This window comes from Vanacampus margaritifer, unplaced genomic scaffold (genome assembly GCF_051991255.1).
Source record: "Vanacampus margaritifer isolate UIUO_Vmar unplaced genomic scaffold, RoL_Vmar_1.0 HiC_scaffold_23, whole genome shotgun sequence".
In the NCBI taxonomy this organism is placed as follows: Eukaryota; Metazoa; Chordata; class Actinopteri; order Syngnathiformes; family Syngnathidae; genus Vanacampus; species Vanacampus margaritifer.
This window is the reverse complement of record NW_027520733.1, coordinates 1,225,096-1,243,380: the sequence shown is the minus strand read 5'-3', so window position 1 is coordinate 1,243,380 and position 18,285 is coordinate 1,225,096.

The window sequence follows — 18,285 nt, the reverse complement described above, 5'->3', positions numbered from 1 at the left end:
ATTAGGGTTAGGGTTTCAAACTAGTGTTTTACATTAGGGTTAGGGTTTCAAACTAGGGTTTCAAATTAGGGTTACGGTTTCAAACTAGGGTTTTACATTAGGGTTAGTATTTCAAACTAGGGTTTCAAATTAGCGTTACGGTTTCAAACTAGTGTTTTACATTAGGGTTAGGGTTTCAAACTAGGGTTTTACATTAGGGTTAGGGTTACAAACTAGGGTTTTACATTAGGGTTAGAGTTTCAAACTAGGGTTTTGCATTAGGGTTAGGGATTCAAACTAGGGTTTTACGTTAGGGTTAGGGTTTCAAACTAGGGTTTTATATTAGGGTTAGGTTTTCAAACTAGGGTTTCAAATTAGGGTTAGGGTTTCAAACTAGGGTTTAACATTAGGGTTAGGGTTTCAAACTAGGGTTTCAAATTAGGGTTAGGGTTACAAAGAAGGGGTTTTAGATTAGGGTTAGGGTTTCAAACTACGGTTAAACATTAGGGTTAGGGATTCAAACTAGGGTTTAACATTAGGGTTAGGGTTTCAAACTAGGGTTTTACATTAGGGTTAGGGATTCAAACTAGGGTTTTACGTTAGGGTTAGGGTTTCAAACTAGGGTTTTATATTAGGGTTAGGTTTTCAAACTACGGTTTCAAATTAGGGTTAGGGTTTCAAACTAGGGTTTAACATTAGGGTTAGGGTTTCAAACTAGGGTTTTACATTAGGGTTAGGGTTTCAAACGAGGGTTTTGCATTAGGGTTAGGGTTTCAAACTAGGGTTTCAAATTAGGGTTAGGGTTACAAACTAGTGTTTTACATTAGGGTTAGGGTTTCAAACTTGGGATTCAAATTAGGGTTACGGTTTCAAAATAGGGTTTTACATTAGGGTTAGGGATTCAAACTAGGGTTTTACGTTAGGGTTAGCGTTTCAAACTCGGTTTTCAAATTAGGGTTAGGGTTACAAACTAGGGTTTTACATTAGGGTTAGGGTTTCAAACTAGGGTTTTACGTTAGGGTTAGGGTTTCAAACTAGGGTTTAACATTAGGGTTAGGGTTTCAAACAAGGGTTTTACATTAGGGTTAATGCTTCAAACTAGGGTTTTACATTAGGGTTAGGGTTTCAAACTAGGGTTTTACATTAGGGTTAGGGTTACAAACTAGGGTTTTACATTAGGGTTAGGGTTTCAAACTAGGGTTTTGCATTAGGGTTAGGGTTACAAACTAGGGTTTACCATTAGGGTTAGGGTTTCAAACTAGGGTTTTACATTATGGTTAGGGTTTCAAACTAGGGTTTTACATTAGGGTTAATGCTTCAAACTAGGGTTTTACATTAGGGTTAGGGTTTCAAACTAGGGTTTACCATTAGGGTTAGGGTTTCAAACTAGGGTTTTTATATTAGGGTTAGGGTTACAAACTAGGGTTTAACATTAGGGTTAGGGTTTCAAACTAGGGTTTTACATTAGGGTTAGGGTTTCAAACTAGGGTTTTACATTAGGGTTAGGGTTACAAACTAGGGTTTTACATTAGGGTTAGGGTTTCAAACAAGGGTTTTGCATTAGGGTTAGGGTTTCAAACTAGGGTTTCAAATTAGGGTTAGGGTTTCAAACTAGGGTTTCAAATTAGGGTTACGGTTTCAAACTAGGGTTTTACATTAGGGTAAGTGTTTCAAACTAGGGTTTCAAATTAGCGTTACGGTTTCAAACTAGTGTTTTACATTAGGGTTAGTGTTTCAAACTAGGGTTTTACATTAGGGTTAGGGTTACAAACTAGGGTTTTACATTAGAGTTAGGGTTTCAAACTAGGGTTTTGCATTACGGTTAGGGATTCAAACTAGGGTTTTACGTTAGGGTTAGGGTTTCAAACTAGGGTTTTATATTAGGGTTAGGTTTTCAAACTACGGTTTCAAATTAGAGTTAGGGTTTCAAACTAGGGTTTAGCATTAGGGTTAGGGTTTCAAACTAGGGTTTTACATTAGGATTAGGGTTTCAAACTAGGGTTTTGCATTAGGGTTAGGGTTTCAAACTAGGGTTTCAAATTAGGGTTAGGGTTTCAAACTAGTGTTTTACATTAGGGTTAGGGTTTCAAACTAGGGTTTCAAATTAGGGTTACAGTTTCAAAATAGGGTTTTACATTAGAGTTAGTGTTTCAAACTAGGGTTTCAAATTAGGGTTACGGTTTCAAACTATCGTTTTACATTAGGGTTAATGCTTCAAACTAGGGTTTTACATTAGGGTTAGGGTTTCAAACTAGGGTTTTACATTAGGGTTAGGGTTACAAACTAGGGTTTTACATTAGGGTTAGGGTTTCAAACTAGGGTTTTGCATTAGGGTTAGGGTTACAAACTAGGGTTTACCATTAGGGTTAGGGTTTCAAACTAGGGTTTTACATTATGGTTAGGGTTTCAAACTAGGGTTTTACATTAGGGTTAATGCTTCAAACTAGGGTTTTACATTAGGGTTAGGGTTTCAAACTAGGGTTTCAAATTAGGGTTAGGGTTTCAAACTAGTGTTTTACATTAGGGTTAGGGTTTCAAACTAGGGTTTCAAATTAGGGTTACGGTTTCAAAATAGGGTTTTACATTAGAGTTAGTGTTTCAAACTAGGGTTTCAAATTAGGGTTACAGTTTCAAACTATCGTTTTACATTAGGGTTAGGGATTCAAACTAGGGTTTTACGTTAGGGTTAGGGTTTCAAACTCGGTTTTCAAATTAGGGTTAGGGTTACAAACTAGGGTTTTACATTAGGGTTAGGGCTTCAAACTAGGGTTTTACGTTAGGGTTAGGGTTTCAAACTAGGGTTTAACATTAGGGTTAGGGTTTCAAACAAGGGTTTTACATTAGGGTTAATGCTTCAAACTAGGGTTTTACATTAGGGTTAGGGTTTCAAACTAGGGTTTTACATTAGGGTTAGGGTTACAAACTAGGGTTTTACATTAGGGTTAGGGTTTCAAACTAGGGTTTTGCATTAGGGTTAGGGTTACAAACTAGGGTTTACCATTAGGGTTAGGGTTTCAAACTAGGGTTTTACATTATGGTTAGGGTTTCAAACTAGGGTTTTACATTAGGGTTAATGCTTCAAACTAGGGTTTTACATTATGGTTAGGGTTTCAAACTAGGGTTTTACGTTAGGGTTAGGGTTTCAAACTAGGGTTTTATATTAGGGTTAGGTTTTCAAACTACGGTTTCAAATTAGGGTTAGGGTTTCAAAGTAGGGTTTAACATTAGGGTTAGGGTTTCAAACTAGGGTTTCAAATTAGGGTTAGGGTTACAAACAAGGGGTTTTACATTAGGGTTAGGGTTTCAAACTAGGGTTTAACATTAGGGTTAGGGTTTCAAACTAGGGTTTTTATATTAGGGTTAGGGTTACAAACTAGGGTTTAACATTAGGTTTAGGGTTTCAAACTAGGGTTTTACATTAGGGCAAGTGTTTCAAACTAGGGTTTCAAATTAGCGTTACGGTTTCAAACTAGTGTTTTACATTAGGGTTAGTGTTTCAAACTAGGGTTTTACATTAGGGTTAGGGTTACAAACTAGGGTTTTACATTAGGGTTAGGGTTTCAAACTAGGGTTTTGCATTAGGGTTAGGGATTCAAACTAGGGTTTTACGTTAGGGTTAAGGTTTCAAACTAGGGTTTTATATTAGGGTTAGGTTTTCAAACTACGGTTTCAAATTAGGGTTAGGGTTTCAAACTAGGATTTAACATTAGGATTAGGGTTTCAAACTAGGGTTTTACATTAGGGTTAGGGTTTCAAACTAGGGTTTTGCATTAGGGTTAGGGTTTCAAACTAGGGTTTCAAATTAGGGTTAGGGTTTCAAACTAGTGTTTTACATTAGGGTTAGGGTTTCAAACTAGGGTTTCAAATTAGGGTTACGGTTTCAAAATAGGGTTTTACATTAGAGTTAGTGTTTAAAACTAGGGTTTCAAATTAGGGTTACGGTTTCAAACTTTGGTTTTACATTAGGGTTAGGGATTCAAACTAGGTTTTTACGTTAGGGCTAGGGTATCAAACTCGGTTTTCAAATTAGGGTTAGGGTTACAAACTAGGGTTTTACATTAGGGTTAGGGTTTCAAACTAGGGTTTTACGTTAGGGTTAGGGTTTCAAACTAGCGTTTAACATTAGGGTTAGGGTTTCAAACAAGGGTTTTACATTAGGGTTAATGCTTCAAACTAGGGTTTTACATTAGGGTTAGGGTTTCAAACTAGGGATTTACATTAGGGTTAGGGTTACAAACTAGGGTTTTACATTAGGGTTAGGGTTTCAAACTAGGGTTTTGCATTAGGGTTAGGGTTTCAAACTAGGGTTTCAAATTAGGGTTAGGGTTTCAAACTAGTGTTTTACATTAGGGTTAGGGTTTCAAACTAGGGTTTCAAATTAGGGTTACGGTTTCAAACTAGGGTTTTACATTAGGGTTAGTATTTCAAACTAGGGTTTCAAATTAGCGTTACGGTTTCAAACTAGTGTTTTACATTAGGGTTAGGGTTTCAAACTAGGGTTTTACATTAGGGTTAGGGTTACAAACTAGGGTTTTACATTAGGGTTAGAGTTTCAAACTAGGGTTTTGCATTAGGGTTAGGGATTCAAACTAGGGTTTTACGTTAGGGTTAGGGTTTCAAACTAGGGTTTTATATTAGGGTTAGGTTTTCAAACTAGGGTTTCAAATTAGGGTTAGGGTTTCAAACTAGGGTTTAACATTAGGGTTAGGGTTTCAAACTAGGGTTTCAAATTAGGGTTAGGGTTACAAAGAAGGGGTTTTAGATTAGGGTTAGGGTTTCAAACTACGGTTAAACATTAGGGTTAGGGATTCAAACTAGGGTTTAACATTAGGGTTAGGGTTTCAAACTAGGGTTTTACATTAGGGTTAGGGATTCAAACTAGGGTTTTACGTTAGGGTTAGGGTTTCAAACTAGGGTTTTATATTAGGGTTAGGTTTTCAAACTACGGTTTCAAATTAGGGTTAGGGTTTCAAACTAGGGTTTAACATTAGGGTTAGGGTTTCAAACTAGGGTTTTACATTAGGGTTAGGGTTTCAAACGAGGGTTTTGCATTAGGGTTAGGGTTTCAAACTAGGGTTTCAAATTAGGGTTAGGGTTACAAACTAGTGTTTTACATTAGGGTTAGGGTTTCAAACTTGGGATTCAAATTAGGGTTACGGTTTCAAAATAGGGTTTTACATTAGGGTTAGGGATTCAAACTAGGGTTTTACGTTAGGGTTAGCGTTTCAAACTCGGTTTTCAAATTAGGGTTAGGGTTACAAACTAGGGTTTTACATTAGGGTTAGGGTTTCAAACTAGGGTTTTACGTTAGGGTTAGGGTTTCAAACTAGGGTTTAACATTAGGGTTAGGGTTTCAAACAAGGGTTTTACATTAGGGTTAATGCTTCAAACTAGGGTTTTACATTAGGGTTAGGGTTTCAAACTAGGGTTTTACATTAGGGTTAGGGTTACAAACTAGGGTTTTACATTAGGGTTAGGGTTTCAAACTAGGGTTTTGCATTAGGGTTAGGGTTACAAACTAGGGTTTACCATTAGGGTTAGGGTTTCAAACTAGGGTTTTACATTATGGTTAGGGTTTCAAACTAGGGTTTTACATTAGGGTTAATGCTTCAAACTAGGGTTTTACATTAGGGTTAGGGTTTCAAACTAGGGTTTACCATTAGGGTTAGGGTTTCAAACTAGGGTTTTTATATTAGGGTTAGGGTTACAAACTAGGGTTTAACATTAGGGTTAGGGTTTCAAACTAGGGTTTTACATTAGGGTTAGGGTTTCAAACTAGGGTTTTACATTAGGGTTAGGGTTACAAACTAGGGTTTTACATTAGGGTTAGGGTTTCAAACAAGGGTTTTGCATTAGGGTTAGGGTTTCAAACTAGGGTTTCAAATTAGGGTTAGGGTTTCAAACTAGGGTTTCAAATTAGGGTTACGGTTTCAAACTAGGGTTTTACATTAGGGTAAGTGTTTCAAACTAGGGTTTCAAATTAGCGTTACGGTTTCAAACTAGTGTTTTACATTAGGGTTAGTGTTTCAAACTAGGGTTTTACATTAGGGTTAGGGTTACAAACTAGGGTTTTACATTAGAGTTAGGGTTTCAAACTAGGGTTTTGCATTACGGTTAGGGATTCAAACTAGGGTTTTACGTTAGGGTTAGGGTTTCAAACTAGGGTTTTATATTAGGGTTAGGTTTTCAAACTACGGTTTCAAATTAGAGTTAGGGTTTCAAACTAGGGTTTAGCATTAGGGTTAGGGTTTCAAACTAGGGTTTTACATTAGGATTAGGGTTTCAAACTAGGGTTTTGCATTAGGGTTAGGGTTTCAAACTAGGGTTTCAAATTAGGGTTAGGGTTTCAAACTAGTGTTTTACATTAGGGTTAGGGTTTCAAACTAGGGTTTCAAATTAGGGTTACAGTTTCAAAATAGGGTTTTACATTAGAGTTAGTGTTTCAAACTAGGGTTTCAAATTAGGGTTACGGTTTCAAACTATCGTTTTACATTAGGGTTAATGCTTCAAACTAGGGTTTTACATTAGGGTTAGGGTTTCAAACTAGGGTTTTACATTAGGGTTAGGGTTACAAACTAGGGTTTTACATTAGGGTTAGGGTTTCAAACTAGGGTTTTGCATTAGGGTTAGGGTTACAAACTAGGGTTTACCATTAGGGTTAGGGTTTCAAACTAGGGTTTTACATTATGGTTAGGGTTTCAAACTAGGGTTTTACATTAGGGTTAATGCTTCAAACTAGGGTTTTACATTAGGGTTAGGGTTTCAAACTAGGGTTTACCATTAGGGTTAGGGTTTCAAACTAGGGTTTTACTTTATGGTTAGGGTTTCAAACTAGGGTTTTACGTTAGGGTTAGGGTTACAAACTAGGGTTTTAAATTAGGGTTAGGGATTCAAACTAGGGTTTTACGTTAGGGTTAGGGTTTCAAACTAGGATTTTATATTAGGGTTAGGTTTTCAAACTACGGTTTCAAATTAGGGTTAGGGTTTCAAAGTAGGGTTTAACATTAGGGTTAGGGTTTCAAACTAGGGTTTCAAATTAGGGTTAGGGTTACAAACAAGGGGTTTTACATTAGGGTTAGGGTTTCAAACTAGGGTTTAACATTAGGGTTAGGGTTTCAAACTAGGGTTTTTATATTAGGGTTAGGGTTACAAACTAGGGTTTAACATTAGGGTTAGGGTTTCAAACTAGGGTTTTACATTAGGGTTAGGGTTTCAAACTAGGGTTTTACATTAGGGTTAGGGTTACAAACTAGGGTTTTACATTAGGGTTAGGGTTTCAAACAAGGGTTTTGCATTAGGGTTAGGGTTTCAAACTAGGGTTTCAAATTAGGGTTAGGGTTTCAAACTAGGGTTTCAAATTAGGGTTACGGTTTCAAACTAGGGTTTTACATTAGGGCAAGTGTTTCAAACTAGGGTTTCAAATTAGCGTTACGGTTTCAAACTAGTGTTTTACATTAGGGTTAGTGTTTCAAACTAGGGTTTTACATTAGGGTTAGGGTTACAAACTAGGGTTTTACATTAGGGTTAGGGTTTCAAACTAGGGTTTTGCATTAGGGTTAGGGATTCAAACTAGGGTTTTACGTTAGGGTTAAGGTTTCAAACTAGGGTTTTATATTAGGGTTAGGTTTTCAAACTACGGTTTCAAATTAGGGTTAGGGTTTCAAACTAGGGTTTAACATTAGGATTAGGGTTTCAAACTAGGGTTTTACATTAGGGTTAGGGTTTCAAACTAGGATTTTGCATTAGGGTTAGGGTTTCAAACTAGGGTTTCAAATTAGGGTTAGGGTTTCAAACTAGTGTTTTACATTAGGGTTAGGGTTTCAAACTAGGGTTTCAAATTAGGGTTACGGTTTCAAAATAGGGTTTTACATTAGAGTTAGTGTTTCAAACTAGGGTTTCAAATTAGGGTTACGGTTTCAAACTTTGGTTTTACATTAGGGTTAGGGATTCAAACTAGGTTTTTACGTTAGGGCTAGGGTTTCAAACTCGGTTTTCAAATTAGGGTTAGGGTTACAAACTAGGGTTTTACATTAGGGTTAGGGTTTCAAACTAGGGTTTTACGTTAGGGTTAGGGTTTCAAACTAGCGTTTAACATTAGGGTTAGGGTTTCAAACAAGGGTTTTACATTAGGGTTAATGCTTCAAACTAGGGTTTTACATTAGGGTTAGGGTTTCAAACTAGGGTTTTACATTAGGGTTAGGGTTACAAACTAGGGTTTTACATTAGGGTTAGGGTTTCAAACTAGGGTTTTGCATTAGGGTTAGGGTTTCAAACTAGGGTTTCAAATTAGGGTTAGGGTTTCAAACTAGTGTTTTACATTAGGGTTAGGGTTTCAAACTAGGGTTTCAAATTAGGGTTACGGTTTCAAACTAGGGTTTTACATTAGGGTTAGTATTTCAAACTAGGGTTTCAAATTAGCGTTACGGTTTCAAACTAGTGTTTTACATTAGGGTTAGGGTTTCAAACTAGGGTTTTACATTAGGGTTAGGATTACAAACTAGGGTTTTACATTAGGGTTAGAGTTTCAAACTAGGGTTTTGCATTAGGGTTAGGGATTCAAACTAGGGTTTTACGTTAGGGTTAGGGTTTCAAACTAGGGTTTTATATTAGGGTTAGATTTTCAAACTAGGGTTTCAAATTAGGGTTAGGGTTTCAAACTAGGGTTTAACATTAGGGTTAGGGTTTCAAACTAGGATTTCAAATTAGGGTTAGGGTTACAAAGAAGGGGTTTTAGATTAGCGTTAGGGTTTCAAACTAGGGTTAAACATTAGGGTTAGGGATTCAAACTAGGGTTTAACATTAGGGTTAGGGTTTCAAACTAGGGTTTTACATTAGGGTTAGGAATTCAAACTAGGGTTTTACGTTAGGGTTAGGGTTTCAAACTAGGGTTTTACATTAGGGTTAGGGTTACAAACTAGGGTTTTACATTAGGGTTAGGGTTTCAAACAAGGGTTTTGCATTAGGGTTAGGGTTTCAAACTAGGGTTTCAAATTAGGGTTAGGGTTTCAAACTAGGGTTTCAAATTAGGGTTACGGTTTCAAACTAGGGTTTTACATTAGGGCAAGTGTTTCAAACTAGGGTTTCAAATTAGCGTTACGGTTTCAAACTAGTGTTTTACATTAGGGTTAGTGTTTCAAACTAGGGTTTTACATTAGGGTTAGGGTTACAAACTAGGGTTTTACATTAGGGTTAGGGTTTCAAACTAGGGTTTTGCATTAGGGTTAGGGATTCAAACTAGGGTTTTACGTTAGGGTTAAGGTTTCAAACTAGGGTTTTATATTAGGGTTAGGTTTTCAAACTACGGTTTCAAATTAGGGTTAGGGTTTCAAACTAGGGTTTAACATTAGGATTAGGGTTTCAAACTAGGGTTTTACATTAGGGTTAGGGTTTCAAACTAGGATTTTGCATTAGGGTTAGGGTTTCAAACTAGGGTTTCAAATTAGGGTTAGGGTTTCAAACTAGTGTTTTACATTAGGGTTAGGGTTTCAAACTAGGGTTTCAAATTAGGGTTACGGTTTCAAAATAGGGTTTTACATTAGAGTTAGTGTTTCAAACTAGGGTTTCAAATTAGGGTTACGGTTTCAAACTTTGGTTTTACATTAGGGTTAGGGATTCAAACTAGGTTTTTACGTTAGGGCTAGGGTTTCAAACTCGGTTTTCAAATTAGGGTTAGGGTTACAAACTAGGGTTTTACATTAGGGTTAGGGTTTCAAACTAGGGTTTTACGTTAGGGTTAGGGTTTCAAACTAGCGTTAAACATTAGGGTTAGGGTTTCAAACAAGGGTTTTACATTAGGGTTAATGCTTCAAACTAGGGTTTTACATTAGGGTTAGGGTTTCAAACTAGGGTTTTACATTAGGGTTAGGGTTACAAACTAGGGTTTTACATTAGGGTTAGGGTTTCAAACTAGGGTTTTGCATTAGGGTTAGGGTTTCAAACTAGGGTTTCAAATTAGGGTTAGGGTTTCAAACTAGTGTTTTACATTAGGGTTAGGGTTTCAAACTAGGGTTTCAAATTAGGGTTACGGTTTCAAACTAGGGTTTTACATTAGGGTTAGTATTTCAAACTAGGGTTTCAAATTAGCGTTACGGTTTCAAACTAGTGTTTTACATTAGGGTTAGGGTTTCAAACTAGGGTTTTACATTAGGGTTAGGGTTACAAACTAGGGTTTTACATTAGGGTTAGGGATTCAAACTAGGGTTTTACGTTAGGGTTAGGGTTTCAAACTAGGGTTTTATATTAGGGTTAGATTTTCAAACTAGGGTTTCAAATTAGGGTTAGGGTTTCAAATTAGGGTTAGGGTTTCAAACTAGGGTTTAACATTAGGGTTAGGGTTTCAAACTAGGATTTCAAATTAGGGTTAGGGTTACAAAGAAGGGGTTTTAGATTAGCGTTAGGGTTTCAAACTAGGGTTAAACATTAGGGTTAGGGATTCAAACTAGGGTTTAACATTAGGGTTAGGGTTTCAAACTAGGGTTTTACATTAGGGTTAGGAATTCAAACTAGGGTTTTACGTTAGGGTTAGGGTTTCAAACTAGGGTTTTATATTAGGGTTAGGTTTTCAAACTACGGTTTCAAATTAGGGTTAGGGTTTCAAACTAGGGTTTAACATTAGGGTTAGGGTTTCAAACTAGGGTTTTACATTAGGGTTAGGGTTTCAAACTACGGTTTCAAATTAGGGTTAGGGTTTCAAACTAGGGTTTCAAATTAGGGTTAGGGTTACAAACTAGTGTTTTACATTAGGGTTAGGGTTTCAAACTAGGGTTTCAAATTAGGGTTACGGTTTCAAAATAGGGTTTTACATTAGGGTTAGGGATTCAAACTAGGGTTTTACGTTAGGGTTAGCGTTTCAAACTCGGTTTTCAAATTAGGGTTAGGGTTACAAACTAGGGTTTTACATTAGGGTTAGGAGTTCAAACTAGGGTTTTACGTTAGGGTTAGGGTTTCAAACTAGGGTTTAACATTAGGGTTAGGGTTTCAAACAAGGGTTTTACATTAGGGTTAATGCTTCAAACTAGGGTTTTACATTAGGGTTAGGGTTTCAAACTAGGGTTTTACATTAGGGTTAGGGTTACAAACTAGGGTTTTACATTAGGGTTAGGGTTTCAAACTAGGGTTTTGCATTAGGGTTAGGGTTACAAACTAGGGTTTACCTTTAGGGTTAGGGTTTCAAACTAGGGTTTTACATTATTGTTAGGGTTTCAAACTAGGGTTTTACATTAGGGTTAATGCTTCAAACTAGGGTTTTACATTAGGGTTAGGGATTCAAACTAGGGTTTACCATTAGTGTTAGGGTTTCAAACTAGGGTTTTACATTAGGGTTAATGCTTCAAACTAGGGTTTTACATTAGGGTTAGGGATTCAAACTAGGGTTTACCATTAGTGTTAGGGTTTCAAACTAGGGTTTTACATTATGGTTAGGGTTTCAAACTAGGGTTTTACATTAGGGTTAGGGTTTCAAACTAGGGTTTTACATTAGGGTTAGGGTTACAAACAAGGGGTTTTACATTAGGGTTAGGGTTTCAAACTAGGGTTTAACATTAGAGTTAGGGTTTCAAACTAGTGTTTTACATTAGGGTTAGGGTTTCAAACTAGGGTTTCAAATTAGGGTTACGGTTTCAAACTAGGGTTTTACATTAGGGTTAGTATTTCAAACTAGGGTTTCAAATTAGCGTTACGGTTTCAAACTAGTGTTTTACATTAGGGTTAGGGTTTCAAACTAGGGTTTTACATTAGGGTTAGGGTTACAAACTAGGGTTTTACATTAGGGTTAGGGATTCAAACTAGGGTTTTACGTTAGGGTTAGGGTTTCAAACTAGGGTTTTATATTAGGGTTAGATTTTCAAACTAGGGTTTCAAATTAGGGTTAGGGTTTCAAACTAGGGTTTAACATTAGGGTTAGGGTTTCAAACTAGGATTTCAAATTAGGGTTAGGGTTACAAAGAAGGGGTTTTAGATTAGCGTTAGGGTTTCAAACTAGGGTTAAACATTAGGGTTAGGGATTCAAACTAGGGTTTAACATTAGGGTTAGGGTTTCAAACTAGGGTTTTACATTAGGGTTAGGAATTCAAACTAGGGTTTTACGTTAGGGTTAGGGTTTCAAACTAGGGTTTTATATTAGGGTTAGGTTTTCAAACTACGGTTTCAAATTAGGGTTAGGGTTTCAAACTAGGGTTTAACATTAGGGTTAGGGTTTCAAACTAGGGTTTTACATTAGTGTTAGGGTTTCAAACTAGGGTTTTGCATTAGGGTTAGGGTTTCAAACTAGGGTTTCAAATTAGGGTTAGGGTTACAAACTAGTGTTTTACATTAGGGTTAGGGTTTCAAACTAGGGTTTCAAATTAGGGTTACGGTTTCAAAATAGGGTTTTACATTAGGGTTAGGGATTCAAACTAGGGTTTTACGTTAGGGTTAGCGTTTCAAACTCGGTTTTCAAATTAGGGTTAGGGTTACAAACTAGGGTTTTACATTAGGGTTAGGGTTTCAAACTAGGGTTTTACGTTAGGGTTAGGGTTTCAAACTAGGGTTTAACATTAGGGTTAGGGTTTCAAACAAGGGTTTTACATTAGGGTTAATGCTTCAAACTAGGGTTTTACATTAGGGTTAGGGTTTCAAACTAGGGTTTTACATTAGGGTTAGGGTTACAAACTAGGGTTTTACATTAGGGTTAGGGTTTCAAACTAGGGTTTTGCATTAGGGTTAGGGTTACAAACTAGGGTTTACCTTTAGGGTTAGGGTTTCAAACTAGGGTTTTACATTATTGTTAGGGTTTCAAACTAGGGTTTTACATTAGGGTTAATGCTTCAAACTAGGGTTTTACATTAGGGTTAGGGATTCAAACTAGGGTTTACCATTAGTGTTAGGGTTTCAAACTAGGGTTTTACATTATGGTTAGGGTTTCAAACTAGGGTTTTACATTAGGGTTAGGGTTTCAAACTAGGGTTTTACATTAGGGTTAGGGTTACAAACAAGGGGTTTTACATTAGGGTTAGGGTTTCAAACTAGGGTTTAACATTAGAGTTAGGGTTTCAAACTAGGGTTTTTATATTAGGGTTAGGGTTTCAAACTAGGGTTTCAATTTAGGGTTACGGTTTCAAACTAGGGTTTTACATTAGGGCAAGTGTTTCAAACTAGGGTTTCAAATTAGTGTTATGTTTTCAAACTAGTGTTTTACATTAGGGTTAGTGTTTCAAACTAGGGTTTCACATTAGGGTTAGGGTTACAAACTAGGGTTTTACATTAGGGTTAGGGTTTCAAACTAGGGTTTTACATTAGGGTTAGGGTTACAAACTAGGGTTTTACATTAGGGTTAGGGTTTCAAACTAGGGTTTAACATTATGGTTAGTGATTCAAACTAGAGTTTAACATTAGGGTTAGGGTTTCAAACTAGGGTTTTACATTAGTGTTAGGGTTTCAAACTAGTGTTTTAAATTAGGGTTAGGGTTACAAAGAAGGGGTTTTAGATTAGGGTTAGGGTTTCAAACTAGGGTTTCAAATTAGGGTTCGGGTTTCAAACTAGTGTTTTACATTAGGGTTAGGGTTTCAAACTAGGATTTAACATTAGGATTAGGGTTTCAAACTAGGGTTTTACATTAGGGTTAGGGTTTCAAACTAGGGTTTTGCATTAGGGTTAGGGTTTCAAACTAGGGTTTCAAATTAGGGTTAGGGTTTCAAACTAGTGTTTTACATTAGGGTTAGGGTTTCAAACTAGGGTTTCAAAATAGGGTTACGGTTTCAAAATAGGGTTTTACATTAGAGTTAGTGTTTAAAACTAGGGTTTCAAATTAGGGTTACGGTTTCAAACTTTGGTTTTACATTAGGGTTAGGGATTCAAACTAGGTTTTTACGTTAGGGTTAGGGTTTCAAACTAGGGTTTTGCATTAGGGTTAGGGATTCAAACTAGGGTTTTACGTTAGGGTTAGGGTTTCAAACTAGGGTTTTATATTAGGGTTAGGTTTTCAAACTACGGTTTCAAATTAGAGTTAGGGTTTCAAACTAGGGTTTAACATTAGGGTTAGGGTTTCAAACTAGGGTTTTACATTAGGGTTAGGGTTTCAAACTAGGGTTTTGCATTAGGGTTAGGGTTTCAAACTAGGGTTTCAAATTAGGGTTAGGGTTTCAAACTAGTGTTTTACATTAGGGTTAGGGTTTCAAACTAGGGTTTCAAATTAGGGTTACGGTTTCAAAATAGGGTTTTACATTAGAGTTAGTGTTTCAAACTAGGGTTTCAAATTAGGGTTACGGTTTCAAACTATCGTTTTACATTAGGGTTAGGGATTCAAACTAGGGTTTTACGTTAGGGTTAGGGTTTCAAACTCGGTTTTCAAATTAGGGTTAGGGTTACAAACTAGGGTTTTACATTAGGGTTAGGGCTTCAAACTAGGGTTTTACGTTAGGGTTAGGGTTTCAAACTAGGGTTTAACATTAGGGTTAGGGTTTCAAACAAGGGTTTTACATTAGGGTTAATGCTTCAAACTAGGGTTTTACATTAGGGTTAGGGTTTCAAACTAGGGTTTTACATTAGGGTTAGGGTTACAAACTAGGGTTTTACATTAGGGTTAGGGTTTCAAACTAGGGTTTTGCATTAGGGTTAGGGTTACAAACTAGGGTTTACCATTAGGGTTAGGGTTTCAAACTAGGGTTTTACATTATGGTTAGGGTTTCAAACTAGGGTTTTACATTAGGGTTAATGCTTCAAACTAGGGTTTTACATTATGGTTAGGGTTTCAAACTAGGGTTTTACGTTAGGGTTAGGGTTACAAACTAGGGTTTTAAATTAGGGTTAGGGATTCAAACTAGGGTTTTACGTTAGGGTTAGGGTTTCAAACTAGGGTTTTATATTAGGGTTAGGTTTTCAAACTACGGTTTCAAATTAGGGTTAGGGTTTCAAAGTAGGGTTTAACATTAGGGTTAGGGTTTCAAACTAGGGTTTCAAATTAGGGTTAGGGTTACAAACAAGGGGTTTTACATTAGGGTTAGGGTTTCAAACTAGGGTTTAACATTAGGGTTAGGGTTTCAAACTAGGGTTTTTATATTAGGGTTAGGGTTACAAACTAGGGTTTAACATTAGGTTTAGGGTTTCAAACTAGGGTTTTACATTAGGGCAAGTGTTTCAAACTAGGGTTTCAAATTAGCGTTACGGTTTCAAACTAGTGTTTTACATTAGGGTTAGTGTTTCAAACTAGGGTTTTACATTAGGGTTAGGGTTACAAACTAGGGTTTTACATTAGGGTTAGGGTTTCAAACTAGGGTTTTGCATTAGGGTTAGGGATTCAAACTAGGGTTTTACGTTAGGGTTAAGGTTTCAAACTAGGGTTTTATATTAGGGTTAGGTTTTCAAACTACGGTTTCAAATTAGGGTTAGGGTTTCAAACTAGGGTTTTACATTAGGGTTAGGGTTTCAAACTAGGGTTTTACATTAGGGTTAGGGTTACAAACTAGGGTTTTACATTAGGGTTAGGGTTTCAAACAAGGGTTTTGCATTAGGGTTAGGGTTTCAAACTAGGGTTTCAAATTAGGGTTAGGGTTTCAAACTAGGGTTTCAAATTAGGGTTACGGTTTCAAACTAGGGTTTTACATTAGGGCAAGTGTTTCAAACTAGGGTTTCAAATTAGCGTTACGGTTTCAAACTAGTGTTTTACATTAGGGTTAGTGTTTCAAACTAGGGTTTTACATTAGGGTTAGGGTTTCAAACTAGGGTTTCAAATTAGGGTTACGGTTTCAAAATAGGGTTTTACATTAGAGTTAGTGTTTAAAACTAGGGTTTCAAATTAGGGTTACGGTTTCAAACTTTGGTTTTACATTAGGGTTAGGGATTCAAACTAGGTTTTTACGTTAGGGCTAGGGTTTCAAACTCGGTTTTCAAATTAGGGTTAGGGTTACAAACTAGGGTTTTACATTAGGGTTAGGGTTTCAAACTAGGGTTTTACGTTAGGGTTAGGGTTTCAAACTAGCGTTTAACATTAGGGTTAGGGTTTCAAACAAGGGTTTTACATTAGGGTTAATGCTTCAAACTAGGGTTTTACATTAGGGTTAGGGTTTCAAACTAGGGTTTTACATTAGGGTTAGGGTTACAAACTAGGGTTTTACATTAGGGTTAGGGTTTCAAACTAGGGTTTTGCATTAGGGTTAGGGTTTCAAACTAGGGTTTCAAATTAGGGTTAGGGTTTCAAACTAGTGTTTTACATTAGGGTTAGGGTTTCAAACTAGGGTTTCAAATTAGGGTTACGGTTTCAAACTAGGGTTTTACATTAGGGTTAGTATTTCAAACTAGGGTTTCAAATTAGCGTTACGGTTTCAAACTAGTGTTTTACATTAGGGTTAGGGTTTCAAACTAGGGTTTTACATTAGGGTTAGGGTTACAAACTAGGGTTTTACATTAGGGTTAGAGTTTCAAACTAGGGTTTTGCATTAGGGTTAGGGATTCAAACTAGGGTTTTACGTTAGGGTTAGGGTTTCAAACTAGGGTTTTATATTAGGGTTAGGTTTTCAAACTAGGGTTTCAAATTAGGGTTAGGGTTTCAAACTAGGGTTTAACATTAGGGTTAGGGTTTCAAACTAGGGTTTCAAATTAGGGTTAGGGTTACAAAGAAGGGGTTTTAGATTAGGGTTAGGGTTTCAAACTACGGTTAAACATTAGGGTTAGGGATTCAAACTAGGGTTTAACATTAGGGTTAGGGTTTCAAACTAGGGTTTTACATTAGGGTTAGGGATTCAAACTAGGGTTTTACGTTAGGGTTAGGGTTTCAAACTAGGGTTTTATATTAGGGTTAGGTTTTCAAACTACGGTTTCAAATTAGGGTTAGGGTTTCAAACTAGGGTTTAACATTAGGGTTAGGGTTTCAAACTAGGGTTTTACATTAGGGTTAGGGTTTCAAACTAGGGTTTTGCATTAGGGTTAGGGTTTCAAACTAGGGTTTCAAATTAGGGTTAGGGTTACAAACTAGTGTTTTACATTAGGGTTAGGGTTTCAAACTAGGGATTCAAATTAGGGTTACGGTTTCAAAATAGGGTTTTACATTAGGGTTAGGGATTCAAACTAGGGTTTTACGTTAGGGTTAGCGTTTCAAACTCGGTTTTCAAATTAGGGTTAGGGTTACAAACTAGGGTTTTACATTAGGGTTAGGGATTCAAACTAGGGTTTTACGTTAGGGTTAGGGTTTCAAACTAGGGTTTTATATTAGGGTTAGGTTTTCAAACTACGGTTTCAAATTAGGGTTAGGGTTTCAAACTAGGGTTTAACATTAGGGTTAGGGTTGCAAACTAGGGTTTTACATTAGGGTTAGGGTTTCAAACTAGGGTTTTGCATTAGGGTTAGGGTTTCAAACTAGGGTTTCAAATTAGTGTTAGGGTTTCAAACTAGTGTTTTACATTAGGGTTAGGGTTTCAAACTAGGGTTTCAAATTAGGGTTATGTTTCAAACTAGTGTTTAAAATTAGGGTTAGGGTTTCAAACTAGGGTTTTTATATTAGGGTTAGGGTTACAAACTAGGGTTTAACATTAGGGTTAGGGTTTCAAACTAGGGTTTTACATTAGGGTTAGGGTTTCAAACTAGGGTTTTACATTAGGGTTAGGGTTACAAACTAGGGTTTTACATTAGGGTTAGGGTTTCAAACAAGGGTTTTGCATTAGGGTTAGGGTTTCAAACTAGGGTTTCAAATTAGGGTTAGGGTTTCAAACTAGGGTTTCAAATTAGGGTTACGGTTTCAAACTAGGGTTTTACATTAGGGTAAGTGTTTCAAACTAGGGTTTCAAATAAGCGTTACGGTTTCAAATTAGTGTTTTACATTAGGGTTAGTGTTTCAAACTAGGGTTTTACATTAGGGTTAGGGTTACAAACTAGGGTTTTACATTAGAGTTAGGGTTTCAAACTAGGGTTTTGAATTAGGGTTAGGGTTTCAAACTAGGGTTTTTATATTAGGGTTAGGGTTTCAAACTAGGGTTTTATATTAGGGTTAGGTTTTCAAATTACGGTTTCAAATTAGAGTTAGGGTTTCAAACTAGGGTTTAACATTAGGGTTAGGGTTTCAAACTAGGGTTTTACATTAGGGTTAGGGTTTCAAACTAGGGTTTTGCATTAGGGTTAGGGTTTCAAACTAGGGTTTCAAATTAGGGTTAGGGTTTCAAACTAGTGTTTTACATTAGGGTTAGGGTTTCAAACTAGGGTTTCAAATTAGGGTTACGGTTTCAAAATAGGGTTTTACATTAGAGTTAGTGTTTCAAACTAGGGTTTCAAATTAGGGTTACGGTTTCAAACTATCGTTTTACATTAGGGTTAGGGATTCAAACTAGGGTTTTACGTTAGGG